Raw genomic sequence first — 15,217 nt, forward strand, 5'->3', positions numbered from 1 at the left:
CCCCACAAGAGCTGCAGTTTTGGAAATGTTCTGACCCAGTCATCTAGCCATCACAATTTGGCCCTTGTCAAACTCATTTAAATCCTTACGCTTGCCCATTTTTCCTGCTTCTAACATATCAAATTTGAGGACAAAATGTTCACTTGCTGCCTAATATATCCCACCCACTAACAGGTGCCGTGATGAAGAGATAATCAGTGTTATTCACTTCATCTGTCAGTGGTCATAATGTTATGCCTGATCGGTGTATGATTCAGATTCACTTTATACTTTCAATGCTAAGCTGCATTTTTCTGCAAATGTAGTAGGTAATTTGAATATTCTATTGAACATAGGCTACTTTGTGTGCAATTCCTAACTTAGCCATCTGACCACGACTTAAATGTGTTGGCCAATCAGAAAACTTGAAGATGGAGTTTGAGATGGGACTATCTATTTGTTTGGAAACCATCATTATTTATGCAATTCCCTTTGGTGCCACTAGTGGGATGTGACTCACTTAGAGCAACGTTATTGTTTGATCAATAAGTACAAGTAAATAAATAACAAAAAGTGCATTGGTTCAGAACCACATGAATTAAGAATAGCCATCTGACTACTTTTCCCAATCGTTTTCGTAAAGGAGAAAAAATGGTATTGCTGTGATTACTCAAGAGTTGCCATAAAGTGGTGCAAGAACTCAGGAGATTTCGTCATGTTCATAGGAAACAATACCAACCCTAATATTGTGCCATAATTATATTTCAGCAGGCGAGCAGGCTTGTTACTTTGGGATTTGACTAAATGCTGCATTGATTTCTGGATGCAGGAATATGATTTCTCTGTAGTAATATATTTCTGTGTTCATCTCTCTTCAGGGTGACTTGGGCTTTTTGATTACTGTGTGAGGAAATGGCCATAAACGGAAAAATCACTGACAGGTAGCGATTTGGCATTATGTTTTATCGTAATTTATTTTCTTTGCATATGAAATGTGTTGCTCCCCAAGTGAAATATTGCTTGGCTCTCCCTTCCTCACAGTCACACGCATGGATATTTATTCCGTTCTAACCTTTCACAATAATGGAGGGACTAGGGCAGGTTTCCGGGTCTATCAATTTGGCCAGAGAATGAATGTGTCAAAGCTGCCTCAGAACTGAAAAATGAATGAGAAAATGAACTGACTTCAGTAAAGTTTTTCTATGTAAATGTGTATATTGTTAACCCCATAGGGACTTGGGGTTTATCATTTTGTTAGTGATTTTCCTCTGAGGGGTGTTTACATGAAACTGTTTTCAACTAAAAACGGAAAACTTTTTATGCGTTTTGGCCATTCATTTATATTTATTCATTTAGTTCATTTATTTTTGGGGGCCTGAAAACGCAAACTTTGCAAGAGTGCAAGTTTTTGAATACTGACACTGTTATTGTTTCCTTGTAAACAACAAAAAAGGGAATTTGTGAATCTGATTAAAGTATGTGTTCAGTCTCGAGTGTTTCTTAACAAAGTGACATCGCCAACTACTGGCCTAGCAGCAGAATACAGCGATTTTAATAATTGTTTTTGCAGATCCGTGTGAACAGGGATAATTTTGACAACATTGTCATCTGTACACGAAAAACAGAAAGGAAAAGCTTCTCAATTTTTAGTCCCAGTACTTAGTACTTTCATTGTGTTGGGTAACTTGTAGTGGTTAAGTGAACACTAAAGAAGGTATGCTGTGTACAAACTTCTGTGTGAGTATTGTAACCCTGTATTTACAGTTACCATTACCTAGTTGAGTGTGTTAATGTAATCCCTTTCCTTGTGTATATGCGTAGGGCTGGCCTGTCTGGTCAGGTTTTCCTTTAAGTTAATATACTTCAGATTTGTTATAGCTTTACCATGGGATCATTTGCACAGAGGTGGGTGCCATTTAATTTGAGAATTTATGTTTTCTCCTGTGTTTAAATGAGCGTAAGGGAGGAGTTTGTCTTTGAGTTGTTTTACTTTTAAAGCTTTAGGTAGGTTATTTCCAAAAACCCTTAGTAACAATTTCTTTTGTAACTCCTGAAGTCTTATGTTTAGATCCCACTGGTTATATGAAATAAAACTTGTTATATCTTTTTACTTAAAGGAGGCTCATAACAATATAAAGTGTAAATTGAGTCAGTAGTTGTGCACATTCATACAGCTGAAATATAAGTTATCTGGCATACACACACACACACACACACACAGTGCTCAGCGTAAATGAGTACACCCCCTTTGAAAAGTAACATTTTAAACTATATCTCAATGAACACAAAAACTATTTCCAAAATGTTGATAAGACTAAGTTTATTATAACATCTGTTTAACTTATATTATTAACCTTACTTTCATGTTATAACTTAGATTACACATTTTTCAGTTTTACTCAAATTAGGATGTTGCAAAAATGAGTACCCCACAACAATAACTACTACATCTAGTACTTTGTATGGCCTCCATGATTTTTAATGACAGCAGCAAGTCTTCTAGGCATGGAATGAACAAGTTGGAGACATTTTGCAACATCTATCTTTTTCCATTCTTCAAGAATGACCTCTTTTAGAGACTAGATGCTGGATGGAGAGTGATGCTCAACTTGTCTCTTCCCCATAGGTGATCGGCTGGGTTCAGATCAGGAGCCACTGAATCACTTTCACCCTGTTCTTCTTCAGAAATCCAACAGTGGCCTCAGATGTGTGTTTAGGATCATTGTCATGTTGGAAAAGTGCGCGATGACCAAGGGCACGGAGTGATGGTAGCATCTTCTCTTTCAGTAAAGAGCAGTACATCTGTGAATTCATGATGCCATCAATGAAATGCAGCTCCCCGACAGCAGCAGCACTCATGCAGCCCCACATAAGGACACTGCCACCACCATGTTTCACTGTAGGCACCATGCATTTTTCTTTGTATTCCTCACCTTTGTGACGCCATACAGTTTTGAAGCCATCAGCTCCAAAAGCATTTATCTTGGTCTCATCACTCCAGAGTATAGAGTCCCAGTAGTCTTCATCTTTGTCAGCATGAGCCCTGGCAAACTCTAGGTGAGCTTTTTTGCCTGGGCTTTAGGAGAGGCTTCTTTCGTGGACGGCAGCCATGCATGCCATTCCTCTGCAGATGCCATGCCAATTTTCTTCAACCCTTCTCATCAGAAGACACTCCTGTCAAGGTGTTAACTTCCGTGGACATCCTGGACATTTCTGTGAGATGGTTGCAGTTCTTCTTTTTTAAATTTGTGTACCACTTTTGCTACAAGTATTCTGACTGATAAGTAAAGCTTTGCTGATCTTCTTGTAGCCTTCACCTTTCTGGTGTAAAGAAATTATTTTCTTTCTCAGGTCTTGTTACATTTCTCTTCCATGTGGTGCCATTGCTGACAGCATGAAATGGGAAGGGGTTTTAACACCATTTTATAGTCAACTGTCTGCTGGACACCTGTGTAATGAATAATTAGACTCACCTGTGGTTGAATTCTTGTTAAATTAGACATTTGTAGTCTAAAATTTAGCTTTGCTCCGGAGACTTTCAGTGGGGTGTACTCATTTTTGCATCACCCTAATTTGAGTAAAACTGAAAATTTTGTTCTCTAAGTTATATTATTAACCTTACTTTTATGTTATAAGTTAAACAGATGTTACATAAAACTTAGTCTTGTCAACATTTTAGAAATTGTTTATAATTCTATAATGCCTGATGAGTTTGAAGAACACCTGCCAAGAGATCAGAAACCATTCCTTCACTCAGAATCTCTCCAGATCCTTCAGATTCCCTGCTCCATGTTGGTGCTTCTTCTCTTCAGTTCACTCCACTCATTTTCTATAGGGTTCAGGTCAGGGGACTGGGACAGCCCATTATAAGATTTTTAGCAGAAGCGGTCAGGTTGTTGATCCATGATACCATGTATCTGAACAAGAGGTCCAGGACCTCCAGCAAAAAAAAAAAAAAAATAGGCCCATAATATTAAATATTCAGCAGTATATTTAACCGTGGACATGGGGTACTTTTATCCTGTTTGTTGGGATTGCTGCCAAAAGCTCTTTTTTGTTGTTTCATCTGACCATAGAACCATCCCAATTGAAGTTCAAGTCATGTCTGACAACTGCGTATGCTGGAGTTTGTTTTTTGGATGAGCAAGGAGGATTTTTCTTGAAACCCTCCCAAACAACTTTCTGACCCTATGACTCAACTAATCTCTGCAGTTCTCCAACTGTGGTCTTTGGAGAGTCTTTGGCCACTCAAAATTTCCTCCTCATCGTGCATTAAGACAATATAGACACACTTCGTCTTCCAGCCAGATTTGTAACATCTTTAGTTGATTGGAACTTGGTGGAAATGGGGAATTGTTGAAATGGAAGCTCAACAATCTTTTGCTGCACATCAGAACTATATTCTTTAGTTTTACCTATTGTGGTGGATGATTAATGGAATTTGTCCTGTGTGTTTACACATATTTATACTCCTGTGGAACAGGAAGTCATGGCTGGACAATTTCATGCTCCTAGTCACCCTGGTGTGCTAAAAATGTAAATATGGATGGAAATATATCTGCCCGAATTTGGGTCAATTATGGACAAACCCAACCACTGGGTTAAACCTTTAATTTAAACATCTCAATGGATGGGTTTGTCCATATTTGACCTAAATTTGAGTTGAAACAACCCAGCATTTTTTAGTGTATAAATAGTAAAATAACCTTATATAAATTTTGCTTTATACTGTAGGACTTCAAACATCCCAAGATGAAAGAATTCTGCATCTTATCAATTAGTTTTATAAGAAATCCAAAGCCATTTCATACCCCATTATTCATGTTTCCTTAATCAATAGTGGTGTCTGTTTTCTTGAACAACAGCATTTCCATATTTGATTTCATGCAGCCTTTGACCAATTCCTGCTTACAGGAAAGGTTATTGTGATAGATGACATGAATTTCTCTGTGATATTCATAAATATGGGTTGCATAAATCTCACATAATTATTTATTGATTAGTGTCAGTGATGGAGCAAAACTAGGAATACGTCTAAGCAGCCAGTGATTACATGCAAGTGATTTTACACAGTTCTACCTGAATTTGCTTTGATCTACATCCTTTATAAATATGTTACAATGAAATAAATTGCTGTGGAAGAACACGGCTACATCTTTGCAGAAAATGACAACATTTATATGCATCTGGCACCACTTAACTGTCAGTTACAGCAATTAAAGTACTTGGCAATGTACTTGTACTTTGATCTACCTATGTTTTGGGGAAATTTTATACCACAGTTATATAAGGATCATCTAACAGCTGCTTTGCTTGATTCTCAAATTAAAAATACTTCAAATTACTTTCCATATTAATGAATAATATAAATGCTATGGAACATGAATTTTAGTAAATTCATTTACCAGGTTTGTGAACTGAGATGTGGATCATTTTATGATATGATGACTGGATAGTAATAATAATTAGCTACATATGCAGTAAATCATGAATAAAGATCACTTTAGCTGTTACTTAATCAGGAAAAGTCCTTTGTCCGTGCTTAATAGGGAAAATCAGGAAAAAAAAAAAAAAGAAAAACTTTTGTAAAAGTAAAAAAAAAAAACTCAGTTTTGAAGAATCTTGTAATGCAAAAGTGATCATATTTTAGATCATTAATTCCACTTTGAAGACTAGTAATGTAATTCTGACCATTTTGTGTCTGATGAAATTATGTGGGTTTTTAAAGATTGCAGCTCATCTTGGAACATGTTGCATATGACGTGTGGGCTGTTGTACAGCATGCGTTTTCTTCATGTAACTAAGAGGCTTTCAATCACTCTAAAGCAAGCATGAACAACTGTATGGCTGTCTTTCCCGACGAGTAAGCAGGCAGAGAAAGAGTTATGAATGCTGGTCAGGCGAGCTGACCTCATCTGCAGGAAATGTGCACTAGATTTCTGTGCATCACCCTCGTGGGCTGAACCCTTAGGATGAAATATTACCATGACTGACACCCCTGCAAGCCTCTGTACACAAACAACAACTGGGTGAATCTCGCAAAAATCTGTCAAGAACATGCCCAGATCTTATTTCACACCAAAATCAACAGAGAGTAATATGAAATGAAAAAAAGTGATTTTTTTTTTTTTTTAAACATTAATATGTTTTAAATCTGCAAGGAAAATCAAATGAGTATCACCATGGAGAAATATATATATATATATATAATTTTATTTTTATTAATCATTAGTTACTTTTACTTGTACTTTGGTTTATGTATATGATATTTTTGGGAAATTGTATACCACGATTATTATTTTTTTAATTTTTTATTTTTTTTTTTTTTATTAATCATCAGTTAGAGCAATTAAAATACTTGGCAGTGTACTTGTACTTTGGTCTATGTATATGATGTTTTTGGGAAATTTTTATACCATAATTAAATAAGGATCTTCAAACATTTATTTTATTTTATTTTATTTTATTTTATTTTATTTTATTTTATTTTATTTTATTTTATTTTATTTTATTTTATTTTATTTTATTTTATTTATTTTATTTCATTTTATTTCATTATTTTATTTTATTTCATTTTATATTTTGTATTATTTGATTTATTTTATTTTATTTCATTTATTTCATTATTTTATTTTATTTTATTTTATTTTATTTATTTTATTTTATTTTATTTCATTTCTTTATTTCTTTTCATTTCATTTTAAATTTTATTTTATTTTATTTTAATGTGACTTGGACATTTTTATTGAGAGTTTGTGAGATTAATCCGAACTGCATCTCTTAGGATGGCCAATCATAGGTCTCTATCTGACTAGTGGCAGTTTATATCCCCAGAATGCCTTAATGACAAGTGCTGCAAGGACAGCCCAAAATATATTCTCGATGCAAATGAATGTTTCATCATTTTTCCCCTCAGGTGAAAATAAGAGGGAGATGTTCTTTAGCCTGAGGTTGACTGAGCCAGACAAAATATTCTCATCTAGATTCTTGCTCATGGCATCTTCTTTCACAAGAACAACCAGAAAGTCTTGTAATTCTGTGCAGTAAGGGGTTAATTTGAACTTGCCTTTCAGTTAGGAAAGACCTCATCTTCTTGTAAATGTTGAATTAGCTGTAATGAAATATTCAGATAATATCCATGTCATAAATTTTAAACAAATGTAAAATATACCAACTTTTTTTTCTGAGAGCAAATCAAATACTGTTGGTATGTATTTTTTATTATAATTTCTTGACTTTGTGTGGATGTACTATACTTTACAAAACTATTCTTAACTATAATATTTTACTAAGAAATAAGCAATGAGCCATGTGCTATACAGTGATTTTAGGCATGACACAAAGCAGAGTGCCACATGGTAAACTCACTGTATGATATAATGCATTGATTTATACCAGTGCACAATGGTATAATAAAAAATGCCATTGTTCAATAAATAATTAATATTCAATAATAATAATAATAATAATTCATTTTATTTTACAATTAATGGTAATTTAGCAACTTTTATGGTTATTTATTTTACAGTTATTTCATTTTTATTTACTATTTATGGTAGTAAATCAAAATAGCAAATTTTTACAGTTATTTATTTTATGGATATTTATTTTTCTATGAATTGTTGTCAGGCAATATGGCAACTTTTAATTATTTAGTTTTTGTTATTTTACTATTTATGATCGCTAAGCAAAATGACAGCTTTTATGTTTTTTTTTTTTGTTTGTTTTTTTAATATTTTGAGTTTCTGTTGATTAAACCAATCGCCTTCATTGTATTAACTTAAAATTTTAAGGCAAGCAGGTAACTTACTTTTTTAAAATTGTAAACCAACAATTTTGAGGTTTTTTATGTTTGTTTTACTATGTATGTCTGTCAAACAGTGTAGTAACTTTTTACAGTTAATTTTTTTTTTTTTGCCACCCATCCAAGCAGAATGTGTTTATCTAAGAGTTTCTATTATCTCAGGGCTGGATTAAAGCTCAAAGCAGTCAAGCCTCAGACTACCAGGGGCTTCTAAAGCCTTACATGGCCCAAAACTGCCAAAGAAAGTTAAAAACAAGAGCCCTGAGTGAAAGCTGACCACTAAAGCACCCGCTGGTTTTTCAGCACTTGCACCATGAGCAGATATTTGGAGGGGTGGCCTACAAAGACATGCAGTCTGTTGTCAAAAAAGTTAAAATGATCTGAAATCTTTGCAAGCCATATTAGCATTTCCTGTCAAATATTCCATGAAGCAGCGGGACGTCAGCCTATGCTCAAGACAGGAAACCGCCCACAACAACAAATCAAGCGAAATCTGTTCATTCAGGGGAACCTCTAATCAAATTCCTCATTCAACGGATGCAGGCGGATGATGCCAGATTTCCCAATTTGTTTTCAACACCTCTGTGTTTCTTCATATTGCTGTGTGTCAGACTCTCAAGGCACAGAGACTGTCTTACACATCCACCATTTGTCAGGATGTGGGACCCCGGGGGTCCGTCTTTAATCAAATCATCTCCCTATCCCTGTGTGTTCATCCTGAACATGGTTTTATTTTGGCTGGCCTGATTTGTGACCTAGAGTTCTCAATAACATGAGCCGAAGATTGAACCATGTTTCAGGCTCTGATGACTTGTCAGTCAAGTTGTGCCATTAACGAAATCTAGGTCATAATGGTGCGCTTCATATAGCTGTTCCATCTCATGCGTGACACTTAAGAGGGATCCGTCATGACTCTGCAGTGATAAAAACCTCAATTTAAAAAGCTTACATTCTATAGCAAAATCATAGATAGACTGTATAAGAATGTATATTAAAATATACATTATATATTTTTTTTTCTGTCTGTTATTCTTTACTCTGAGTTTTATTTATGCAAAATGCCTGCCTTGTATGAGTGTGTGTAAATTAAAAAGAACAATAAAGTATATAAAAATAGAATATGTATATAAAATTGTAATCCAAAGAATGCAATATTATTAATAATAATACAATATTGTACTATATATTTACAGTATTATGTACTGTATTATATTAATACTACATTATCTTATTTGCAATTTGTATTTTTTTTGGGGGGGGGGGGATGTAAAAGAGTCGGCTAAATGCATAATTATAATCTAAATGTCAGTGCATGCACAGTATTCTACATTAATTCTTCACACTAATTTCTCTGATTCTTCCACAAGATCCACTGAGGTTCATTCTCGTGTTACGCAGCACATTTGAGCTTCCTCAAGAATCAATGAGGTTCATTCTTGTGTTACTCATCACGTTTGAGCTTCCGCAAGAACCAATGAGGTTCAATCTCGTGTTACCAGCACATTTGAGCTTCCTCAAGATCCAGTGAGGTTCATTCTCGTGTTACGCAGCACGTTTGAGCTTCCACAAGAACCAATGAGGTTCATTCTCGTGTTACACAGCACCTTTGAGCTTCCGCAAGAACCAATGAGGTTCATTCTCGTGTGTTACGCAGCACGTTTGAGCTTCTGTTTATGTTTGCTTATCAATGTTTATATGTAAATAAAAGAATACATTCAGTCTGTTCATCATATAAAGCGATTTGGCCTAAACAGCTCGATTCATATGGATTTTTTTATAAAAGTTTTGAAGCATCAAAAAAATAGAAGTTGCGTGGACTGTCAAATCTCTCAGATTTCATTAAAAATATCTTCATTTGTGTTTCAAAGGTGAATGAAAGTCTTACAGGTTTGGAACGAGTAATTTTTTTTTTTTTTTTGCTCTATTTTATGTTACCTTGCTCGTTCTTGTTAAGAATTTGGTGGAAACAACTTTAACATGAAACCTCATTCACTTTCTAAATGCATGCTAATGGTTTTATTGTGCATAAATGTTTGACCCTATTAAAATGCAAAAATTTATTAAACCATTTATTTTTTAAAGGATGATGTCCTGGATATTCTTCCGCCATCATTTTAGTATGTAAAAGCACTTTTTTATAATCCAATCGTTCTGAGAAAATAAAAACAACAACAACAACAAAAAGCATAAAATCATGTGTTTTGTTGAGGAAAGGTGCACAGTTATCAGTTTCTATCCTGACAGAATCCGTCAAAGTTATTCATGAGAGGCAGAATTTCTGCATCATCTTGCCATCCTTCCCATGCCTGAAGGGAGTGAAGTGGCTGGAGGAGACGGGAAGGTTGTGGAGGCTTGTAGCACTTTATCAGGACTTGATTTAAAACTCTCTTTTTCTCTTTCATAGGGGATGATCAACCCGAATGTCAAAGAAAGTCTCCAAATCAGGCACTGGATCTGAGGCTTCCAGATGATGTTTCACCTCCCCGGTGAGAAGATTGGACCTCAGTGTCAAACACCCTCTTGATCTGCAGCTGAAGAGGTGTGAACACCTGAGTGGGAGCATTTCTGGTGAGCAGGGTCGTCACAAGACCAAATTTTATGATTCTCAATCAGTCGGTATCACCTCAAAAGCTGAACACCCTCCTTAAGCTACATTATTGTAATCATTGTTTCATGATTCTATGGAAGCTTGCGCCAGAATAAAAACATAAAAATGATAATTGGCACATTTTATCTCATAATCCTCCCTCAGAATTCTAAGACTAAATTAAGGTGCTTTTGTTGTATTTAGTAAAATGTTTCAGGTCAAGTTCAATACTGTCACTCTACTGTCAGTCCTGCATGTTTTTGAATGAGTAAATTATAGATTATATCATTTCATAGTTATATATTTTGATTAAAGTGTAAGGACAAGAGAGAGGATGGGAAATATTCATTTAAAACAAACTGTTTTTCGTACAAGAAACATTAGCTAACTTTATAAATGGACTTCGGGGGGAAATATGACCCATTTAAGCAAAAAGTATAGACATAAATAATAGAGCCAACTAACAAGAATCACAAGAGATTATCCTATTTGACCGAAACAAATGTTTCTACTGCCCAAGTGTGAATGCGTTTAACCGGATGTGAGATTAAATTAGTTCAGTATCTTTTAGCCTTAAGAGGATGTGTTAGATTATGAGGGGAGCTCTGCATATTTTAATGCACTTAATGTGCATTTGCATTCATGTCTGAGCATAAATAACTCAGTATGTATTACAGTCATTTGTGTGTACTGTGTAATATACACACTCAGGTGTAAAACACAGGAATGTCAATATTTCTTAGTTTCTTAGTACATCTTAGTTGGTGTACAAAGCATATTCTATGAATTTGTGCAAATATTTCTTTTATTTATCATTTGTATATCGTATTGAATAGCAAGGCAGACCTATTTATTTTTACTTTTCTGCAGAGGACATTGATACGCCAGAAGTTGTCGATAAGTGACTGTGAGTGAATCATTGAATCATTCAAACTGATTCGTTCAAAAATGCTGATTCATACAGGAAAAAGCAATGGCTGCATCCGAAATCGCATACTCTCTTGAGTAGGTACTTATTTTGAATAAGAAATTACTTTGTTACCACAAAAAAAAAGTACATTTATAGTATGAGTGTGTGTAATATGAATATATTCTGGACACACTACATTCGCCATGTTGTCATTATCATGTGACCTACCAGCGTCATTTGCGTCACTTCATTGCCATTCACAAATCCTCTCCCGTGGCCTCATGGGACAGTAAAGTGTCCATCGTATGCACACTTCATAATTCTCGCCGGAAGAAGTGAGTACTGTGAATTTGGACATACTTCTTTTTGTCATGTACTGTTTTTCGCCTACTATAGTAGGGAAGCATGCGATTTTGGATGCAGCCAATGAGTGAGCCATTGAATCATTGACTCATCTTATTCAATTCAGGACCCAAACTAATGAATCTCTCACTCTACCGATTCACTCAATGAAGAATGATTCATTCAGGAACGAAGCACCACTACTGTTGCTTGGAGATGCATGGTTTTTGCTTTGGTTTTGGAACTATTTTCATTGGCGGAGCAAAAAGAAATGACAATATTGTGTCTAAAATGTTAGTAACACAATATTAATTTATTGTTTATTGAACTTTCATTTAAAAGTAACATCATAGCCGCAATCGTGCTGTTCATCTGAATATAACATTTGAAACCACTTACAGTATCTGAAAGAAATATAGCTTTTTTGACATTACATTTTATACTTATTTGATGTTACATTTATATTGTGCATATGTCTTTTTCATGTTTAAATGGCAGATATATGCATTTAATATTTTGTTTTTTCTTATAAATTATTTGTTTGTGTCTTAGTGTGTGTGAAAAAAACCTCTAAAAATATAACTTATTGTGTTCTAGAAGAGCAGATGTCTTGGCAGTTGCATCTTCACGCCCAAAAAGTTTGGTTTTTATGGGTCACATGTACAGCATGATCTTTTGCATCGTAACAGATGGCTTCCCTGAACACCGTCCTCCTCTCAAATACGTCTGCAGCTATTTGGATGGAGATCCCAAAAGCCCACTCATCCAAATGGAAGTTGCTGCAAGTGAGAAACAACACAGAATCCTCAAGAGAGTGTATTCCACAGTCATAAATGCGTGAGAAAACCCACATATGGGGATATCCTTGTCTGGAAAAATCGGATCCTAATTGGGGAAACTCTCTTCCCACACATGCAAAGGATGTATCATGGTGGAGACTGCCAAAAGAGGTATAATGGCATCTGCTTTGGCCCATCGCCACCTATTCACTCTTCTCAAGGAGTTTCTTCTCTTCTACTAGTTTGAAATGTTCTGGTTGAGCCTCCGCAAAATGTACTTCACTGAAACTTGCTATTTAAAGGGGGAAAAAAATAAAAAATTAGTCATCATTTACTCACCCTCATGTTGTTCCAAACTTGTATGCTGTTACGTTTTCCTTGGAACACACACTTTTTGAAGAATGTTCAAGCTGCACATGTGAACTTGAGCTGGCAAGTTCCAAAACAGACATCAAGTGTTATTTTTGTATTATGTGTGGTCTATTAGAATATTAATTAATATTTTGAATTAGCTTATATTTTTCTAATTGTAGCTTAAGTTTTACTAATCTTATGTGCTTTTGTCATTTTTATGCAGCTTTATTATTTTTTTTAGTTTTATTATTAGTTCAATTTAAGTTTTAATTTTCATTTAAGTTTTTCATCTATTTTTTTTTTATTTTTTTTATTTCAGCTTCATTTAAATTACTGAAAACATTTACATCAAACTAAAACTATTCCTAGTCCTATACGACATTCCATATTCAGTGCTTATTAGTTATTTGAAAATTGTTTTCTAAAGAAATTTTGTGAAGCATTTACAAAAATATATATATATTTTTGTGGATCCTTGTCATCGCATAAGTGTAAAAAATATCTTTGTTAATTTATGATTGTTTATACATGTAAATTACTATAATTTTCCCCTGTATTGAGTTGCCAGAGAAAAAGTCAAATTCATCACCGTTTTGAGGTAAAATTTAATTAATATGCTACATACAAACTTAACTTTATTTATTGACTAAAATAAATTTTGAATCCATTTATTTACATTATTTCAAAATGTGCGGTGATTAGGAAAAAGGAAATTCAAACACTGTTCATTAACATGATCTCTTTGAATCATAGAATATATTTCAAATAACATTTGAGAAGTACATGGGATATTAAAGGTAGGGTAGGCAATTTCAGAGAGGCTAGCAATAGTAAGCTAGCTTTGAAAGCATAAGTTCCCACCCTCCTTCATAGTGTCTCCGAAGCTACGCCTCCTCCAAAACACTTGAACGCTCACACCAGAGCACAGTCTGCAAAGCGTCACAAGACGAGAGACGGTGTTAAATTACCTCATGTCTAACAACGCATAACATTACAATAATAATGAATGTAAACAACTTACAGAGCTCTTACTTGTACCACATGACTGCTGCAGATTCATTTTGGCGTTGATAGTGTTGACATAGAAACGCACAAACGGACCAAATGCAATGATTGGACGAATTATTTTTTTTTTTTTTTTTCAAATTGACACTTTCACAGAGAATATATGTACGTGTTTTAATATTTAGTTTCAACCAGTATAACAAAAACTGTTTTTAAATTGCCTACTCTACCTTTAAATCATATGAACTATTATGATACTTTAATGATGCTTTTGTGAAACTTTTATGATGCTTTTATAGTGTTTGTTTGTCATTTTTTGGATCTTAAAGGCTAGTGCTCACTATATAAGCATCTTGTTGCATGAAAAAAGCAGCAAGAACATTCTTGAAAGTTTCTGATTTTGTGTTCTACGAAAGTCATACAGGTTTTGGAGCAACATGAGAATGAGTAAACAATGATCAAATGTTTGGGTGGATTTCTTTTGACTAGTGTTTTCATGTTGCGCTTCTGTAGGCAGAACTTCTCAAAAGACCCAAAGTCTCTTAACGTCTCTATCTTTGTAAGCTTCCCACGTCTGGTGCTCCGTGACCCAATGGTGTCTCTGGGACAAACTGGTTGCACCTTTAATCCGCGTGGGTGGCGGTCCCAACATCATGCATCATTTAACAACACCCACACTTAGAGATGCACTAAAAGCCTCAATCGCTCACCGAAAGGAGCTGCATTGAGAATACGACCCATTTAGGGCTTCCAGTACGCTCCTCTTCCACGTCCGTGTTATCATTTGTTACGTCAATAAGAATACTCCTATCCCCCACACACTCTTAGCCCGTAGCCATATTTCCAGGCCAGGCGCTGATATATTTTTCTCGGCGGAGGGCGCCTGGGTCCGCACATCCATCACGCAGTGGCTATTTTCAGGGCGGCCGCACTCCTCGATCATTCTCCCGTAGTAATGCGAGTCAGAAGACATCAGTGGGTGTAATGGCGTGCTCCAGTTGGCCCCCACCATCCCGCGCCTCTCGCAGATGCGCTCTGGCACTAAAGGGACGACACAGATACGCTTACATCTTTTACGATGATGTCGTTCTTCTGTTCGACATCTGTGTTACGACCCTCTTCCGGGCTGCAGAGAGAGTCCAAAGTCATCCATGCCCACTTCCCTGAAATTGTACTACGTGAATTATTGCTAACATATACTTCACTGTTGGCATCAAATGCTGGCATTTCTTTGAAAGAGGGGGCAAAATGCCATTCCAGGAGAAAAAAAAAGAGACTCTGCCCGAAAAGAGCGATAATAAATCAGTGAGTATACAAAGGGTGAGAGATGAGAAGCTGTCTTAGAATGGAAACAAATGGTCATTCTGGGTCTCAGCCCAAGAATTCATAGCGACCCATAACTCACTAAAAGGACTTTGTTGTTTGCGACTTGTGAAAAAAAAAAAAAAAAAAAAAAA

Source organism: Ctenopharyngodon idella, chromosome 1 (genome assembly GCF_019924925.1).
Source record: "Ctenopharyngodon idella isolate HZGC_01 chromosome 1, HZGC01, whole genome shotgun sequence".
In the NCBI taxonomy this organism is placed as follows: domain Eukaryota; kingdom Metazoa; phylum Chordata; class Actinopteri; order Cypriniformes; family Xenocyprididae; genus Ctenopharyngodon; species Ctenopharyngodon idella.